Source organism: Schistocerca nitens, chromosome 4 (assembly GCF_023898315.1).
Source record: "Schistocerca nitens isolate TAMUIC-IGC-003100 chromosome 4, iqSchNite1.1, whole genome shotgun sequence".
In the NCBI taxonomy this organism is placed as follows: Eukaryota; Metazoa; Arthropoda; class Insecta; order Orthoptera; family Acrididae; genus Schistocerca; species Schistocerca nitens.
Window position 1 is genome coordinate 727,832,055 of NC_064617.1, and position 7,478 is coordinate 727,839,532.

Sequence of the window (7,478 nt, forward strand, 5' to 3'; positions counted from 1 at the left end):
GTTCTGCACTTCTTCAGTAGAGTACTGTGTTTGATGAAAATAAATGTTTTAACTGCTTTGTATTTGATTTTGGTAGCTACAACAGAATGCTACACTTACTTATTCGTCATAAATTTGTTACTAGCTCTTAAATTGAAATACACTTACTTTTTTATTTGTTCCATTAATTATTATTTGTGATAGGAACTTTATCATATCAATTTCTGTATAAATAAGCGTCATGTATTATTATTTTTATAGCATGCTCTTGATATTTGAAGATTTCCTCCCTATGGAACAAGAAATATAGCTAAGCTAATATAATGTGATCCAGAAAAATGAGTCTCAAAAGATATATGAAAAGACGTCTTTAATTTAAAGGCTTTCCTGTCTGCTTTGAGAATATCAGACAACAGACAAATAATAATAGATAATGATAATAGTATGTGATCAGAGAATGAAGTTCTAATTATGCTTAATACAAAGTTTGGGCGCTTGACAATGCCTTTTTGTGTAAGATCCATTCATTGTAAGTTTGACCATGAGTGACTCTTCTCGAAATATTTCTTTATCGGACTTCATAGATTGAATAATTCCACAGCATTGGCTCGTGCTGGGCCTTTCATAAGATTTGTAACACGAAACCTTTATCTATGCCAAAACGCCGTTTAATTGGAACAATAGCTTGCAACATAAATGAAACACAAGATTAAATAATATCACTGTATTCACAAAACATTACACTAAAATAAATTACATAGATGCTTACATTAATTCTGTTTCTGTGTGAAACTATGAGTCACCTAGTGCGACTCCATCTCAATAAAATGGTAATAGTAATAATCAAGGTGTGCAATGGCAGATACGCATCCGATCTGCACCACTACAAGAACAAAAAAGGTGCCGTCTAATAGGCAAGACAACTGAGCAACCTAGTTATTCTAATGGTTCAGCTGTTGCACGCCACAATCGGTACAACCGCTTATACTAATTAATATCTAAAGTAATTCTTTATTTATATTCTCAACTTATATCTACACTTTTACCCATCCTGCAGATGTGCCATTAAACATCCCATAACTCCTTAAAGATTATTTAGTGTAAAATATTTGTGTTTTTACAGGTGTATACTGTATGTAAATTAAGTGATAAATTTTATTATCTGTACATTATGTATTGTTGTCACCTGAGCGAAATATTGTTTTTAAATAATGTTAAGAGCTGAATCTAAAGTTCCAGATATATATAAAGTATTATTTGTACAGAATGTTTTGCATGTCTGTGCTGTAGGGCCCATGTGAAAAAGTATATATTTGAGTCCTTAATAGAAATCTACAGGCAAATTTATATAATATCACTATCATATTTGCAGTTTCTTTGTTTGAAATTGTTATATGCAATGCAAACATAAAGACATAAGAGAAACTTGGTCCATCCAATAAAATGTAGTTAAAACATATCAAATAAAATTCATGTCAATCAAACATCTGATAACTAATTCTAATCTCAGTGAAGTTTTCCTGAATTTACGTGAAAATCGTGAACTGAATGCATAGATAATAAATGAAAAGCACCAGTCTGCTTTTGTTCTATGATATTACTTTTATTGTGTTAACCGGTTTTTGGCTTACAAGGCCATCTTCAGACATCTACTGAGTAGTGTCACCAAAGAAGTTACAATGTTTGCAAACAACATTGGAAGAGAAGTAATGTGATTATGTAGATAAAGTTAATGATATCCTGAAAACAGGCTTACAAGTCCTTCCTAAAGACCGAACTAAATTATTCATAGAGGATGTTAAAAATGCAATCAGTTCATGCAAAAGCATATTATCTGAGTTTGAAGCAAAACGGTCAACTAATATGAACCTGGTGCCTCCTGGAATGTGTGGGCTTCCTAAAGTGCATAAACAAGATGTTCCAATTCATCCAGTTGCATCATAATTCACTGCTTCATCTTACAAACTAGCTAGTAAACTGGATATCCTAATTAAGACCAAGATTAAATTCAAACCAAAGCATGGTATTTCAAACTCTGTGGACCTAGTAAATAAGTTAAAAGGTATATCTGTCTCACACAGTGTTAAATTAGTATCCTTTGATGTCTGCAGTTTGTTTTCCAACATACCAGTGGTAGAATGCATTGATATTCTGACAGAGCTGATGCACAAGTCTAATGTCAATCCGGTGGAATTGAATGATTTGAGGCTGGCCACTCAGACATGCTTGGCACAGAAATATTTCATGTTCCAAGGGACTCTTCATAACAATTAGACGGCTTAGCTAAGGGTTCCCCTCTTAGTCCACTGTTGGCTGAAATGTTTATGGACCATTCTCAACAAAATTTTCTAAAAACACAACCTTTGAGAGGAAATATCAAATACTGCTTTAGATATGTAGACGATGTCCTGTGTACATGGACTGGTACTACAAGACAATTCAACACATTTTTGAAAAACCTAAACAGTCAACATAAAAACACTTACTTCACAATGGGGATTGGCAACAAATCCATAAACTTCTTAGATCTCACCATTGACATCAGTACACACACACACACACACACACACACACACACACACATTATTTCAAAATTTATAGAAAAACTACAACTACAGACCCAAAATATCTTTTTGCTCACAACATCCCATAGCTCACAAACATGCAGCTTACCGCTGAATGGCACACTGTCTCATATCTATCCCCATGTCCAGAGATGATTTTAAAGCAGAGTTAGATACAATAAAATTTATTGCCACAGCTAATGACTACAGTCTAGTTCTTATTGACCACATCTTGCACAGGAAACAATAGCGGAAAATTATACCTCTCCTCTATGCCGCACCTGCTTCCCCATCCACTTTCTGCAAGAAATGGTGTACACTACCATTTGTAGGTGAGGTATCACAGATTGTAGCCAAAGCACTGAATAGCCTGCAAGTATAGGCTTTCCTACTGTGTTAAGAACACGACAGCCCAGTGTGTTTTTAATAGCAAAGATAAGATCCAGTTATTAGCCAACAGTGGTGTATACAAAATCACCTGTTCTGATTGTGAGGAATTTTACATCGGTCAGTCAGGCAGAGGCATAGCACCTAGGCTGGCTGAACATGAACGCAGCTGGAGGCTGCAGTATTCTGACTCTGCATTTGCTCAGCATGTGCTGAGTGAGGGTCACAACTACCAGTCAGTGTCCCGTGTACTTCACTTAGCAGACAAAGGCCATAAACTCAATCTGCTGGAAGCCCTGGAAATTAACAAAAATCTTACTCACAGTCCAAATCTAATCCCAAATGAGCAGACACAGCTCAACACTTACCCTCTCCTAAACTTTGTATAATCATCTCTGTTGTTCATTACTTCCCACACTGTCTGTTCCTACATATTCCCATATTCTTGCATTCATTAAGTTCTTTTGCTTTATCGAAGTTGTCTTTGTATTCCATACAGACTGTAGATTCAATAGTTAAGGATTTCTTTTAACATGTACTTATATTACTGTCCATGTTTATCACCTCCTGTCGTTGTCTCATCAAATAGTGTTCATTTTTTTACTTTTTTCATTTATTTAATGCAAACTGTTACATAGCCACCATTTTGAATATAATGTTAATGTTAAAATGCAGTACCACCACACTCTCAAAGATTGCATTTACTGTATGTTCCTTCAAACGCCTCCATTTTCCTGCATTTATTTATTTCTGTTTATCTTATAGATATTGCTTAAGTTTCGTATGTATTCTGTAGTTACATTAACAACTATTTCTTCTTTTAATTGTTTTGTGTATCACTCTCCATGTTTGATACCTCCTGATGTAACCTTGTCTAGTACTAATTTTATTTTATTAGTTTTGTTTATTAATAGGAAGTGTTATGTAGGTATGCAGTTCTTATTTTGTGTTAAAGGTTTTCCTGTCTGCTCCATAGTTATTTATTTACTGTTCAATTTTTTACTTTTTCATTGCATTACCACCACACTGTCAAAGATGTTACTTATTGTATGTTTCTGTTTCAGTCTAGATGTGTTCCAATGTTGCTTGCAAAAATTGTAACTTCTTTGGTGACAATACTCAGTAAAAATCTGAAGATGGCCTTGTAAACAGAAAACCAGTTAACAAAATAAAGGTAATATCATAGAACAAAGGCAAACTGTTGCTTTTCATTTATTATAATGTTGTTCTACCAAAAACGATGGAAGATTCTGTTAACATAATGCTCAGGTTGTTTCTTAAGTTAGTTTTGTGTTCCACTGATCATTTGAACAGTTAATCATAACGATATGGAATGAGTCATTTCACACTGACATTACATATTCAAAATGTGACTACATGATGACTATTTGCAATTTTTTTTTATATACAGATGTGAATTAGTTATTCTGCCTATCACCTGTTAAACATTACAAAACTAGAAATTATTCTACAGAATAGAGGGAAATGTCAAGGGGTAACGTTTTCACTTTCTTTTCAAATTTAATTTCTCTGTGTCAGATTTTTTATATCATTGAGCAGGGGATCAAAAATTTTGGAGGACGCATTATACCCCATTTTTGCACTAAAGACATCCTTTATATTCAGTAATACATTCTATTTTTTCTTCTGATATTGTAAATGTGTACATCATTGTTTCTTTCAATCTGTAGTGAATTGTTTACAACAAACTTTATGACTGAAAAATATACTATAAAACAGTTGTAAAAATGCCAATCTCCTTGAACAGATGTCTATTACATGGTCATGGTGAGCACGTTTTTTAACAATGATGACTATTGCTCCTAAAGATGAGTTATCCCAGATTATTATTCTATATGACATAGCTGAATGGAAACACACAGAGTATGTCAACTTACTGATTTGTTTGTTCTCAAGATTTGCAATGATCGTAAGTGCAAATGTAATTGAACTAAATTATTTGAAAGTTTCAAAAGTGTTTTTTTGCAGTTTAAGTTGTTATTTATATGGTCACTTAACATTTTTGAACTTTACACACTAGTTATTATTTCCTCTCTCTGTGTTACTCTAACTATTAGTGTAGTACCTGTAGAAGTACAGAACTGAATGTGTTGTGCCTTTTTTTAAATAACAGTCAGACTATTCACAGAACATATGTATTTTAGGCCTAATTACAATACTAGTGACATTTGCAAAAATAACAAATTTTGCTTGTTGTATGTTTGTTCAAAGGTACTTCACACATATGAGAATCAATAGTGGACCTGAGATTGAGCTTTATTGAATGTCATAAGTGATATCATTACAGTCAGAAGAATCTCCCCTGTTCACATTGGTTGAATTATTAAGTACATAAATCCGTATTGTTTTGGTCAAGTGTGATATTATCTGTTGGTTGTCTGTAACATCAATTCCATAAAACCTCAGTTTTTCGAGGAAAATATCTAGGAGAATATTCAGGTGATTAATTTACTATGTAATCATCATTTTATTCACTAGTAACATAATCTTTGATACACTGCTTCTCTGTTGCTCTTACTTTTATTTATTTATTTATTTTATTTTGATCCAACATCAACTGATTACAAAGAAAGTTTTTTTTTTGTTCCAGTCTTCTGGATAAGTCAGAGCCTTACTTACTATGGTTACATACTATTGGCTGGCACTTTTACCTACACAACTTTTTCTAAATTTAGTTGAGAGAACAGAGTTACATATATGGACTATACAGAAAAAAAGTTGTTATTGCCATACTTAGATTAAGGATTCTACAGTTTGTAACAGTATTCATATCTGACATTCAAATATTTACAGTTTGTGACACAGTCTAAGACCTGAGATTACATATATTTTTAGATAGATGGTCTTCCATCATACGAGTGTACTAAATCTAGAAACTCATCTATTGAATATACAGGATTGTTTAGGAGCCATAATTTTAATTTCATATTTAGTTTTGTAATGGGCAATTTGGAGATATTAGGATGGAAGCAATTCAGTAGTTTTATGCCTGCATAGTGAGGGCTTTTCTCATAAAGTGTTGTTCTATGAGAGATGATGTGGGGTCTCTCTCTACCTCTAGTGTTGTGATCGTGTATTTCTTTATTAAGTGTTTTGTTACTGTTTACTGCCATAATGATCATCTTCAGCACACGCAGGTTATGAACAGTTAGTATTTTAAATTCTTTAAACAAATTTCCGCAGGACTCCCTGGCACATTTCTTTCCCATAATTCTAAGTGCTTTCTTTTGTAAGGTAAGTACACTTTTCATATTACCTTTACTGCTGGATCCCCATACCTCTATCCCATAACTTAGATGGGATTCAAATAGTGCAAAATATATTTGCCTCAGAGTGGTGATGTTGCAAAAAGGTGTCAGTTTTCTTAGGACATATATGGTAGTACATAGCTTTTTGCAAATATCATTCACATGATCAGACCAGTTTAACTCTGCATCTAGTGTCAGGCCAAGAAATTCGGTCGCGTATTGTTTTTTAATGTATTCATCACCCATTAAGATTTGGTTTTCATGAGTTTTTTGCCTCCGAAGATCAAATTCAACATAGACAGATTTATTTGTGTTTAATTTTAGTTTGTTTTCATTAAAATACTGCAGAATTAAGCCTGCTGCGGTATTGCATTCCACTTCGAGCTGTGAATAGCTTGGATTGCTGCATATTAACGTGGTATCATCTGCATATAAGATAGCTGTTGCATGGTTTGTTATGGACGGAATATCATTTACATAGATAATAAAAAGAAGTGGTCCTAATATTGACCCCTGTGGGATACCAAAATTTATGTCAGTGTGTTTGAATTGTATGTTCCCTCTTTAGTGCTAATAGACACAAACTGCTTCCTATTTGTCAAGTAGGACCTCATCAGATTATGGGCTGTGCCTCGAATGCCATAGTTCCACAGTTTGTCCAGCAATATGGTCATATCAACACAGTCAAATGATTTTTGTAAGTCTAGAAAGATGCCACCTACATGTTCTTTATTATCTATTGCTTGAGTGACACCTTCGATTAAGTTTCTTGCTGCTGTAATGGTGGATGACCCCTTGACAAACCCATACTGCCCCTTAGAAATCATTTTTTTGCATACCAGGAAGTTCCAGATTCTTATGTATATTACTTTCTCAAAGATTTTGGATATTATTGCAAGAACAGAAATGGGTCGAAAGTTTTCTACTAAATTCCTGTTTCCTTTTTTGAAAATAGGCACAACTCGGGCAATTTTCAACTCATCTGGAAATAAACCATCTTCCATATGAGAATTGATAAAGGTGATGGAATTTTATGTATACATTTCTTAAGAGTGTCCAGACTAAGACCATCATATCCTACTGCATGGGAATTCTTTAAGCTACTCACTATTTTAATTATTTCTTCTTTACTTGTTGGCATCAAAAATATACTTCCTGACACTGGTGTTCCTCTGAATTTGTATTTATGATTTTTAAGCTGATTGTTTATGCTGGAGCCAACAGAAGCAAAGTAATTGTTGAATAGATCTGCTATCTTATTCTGATCAGTTTCTATTGT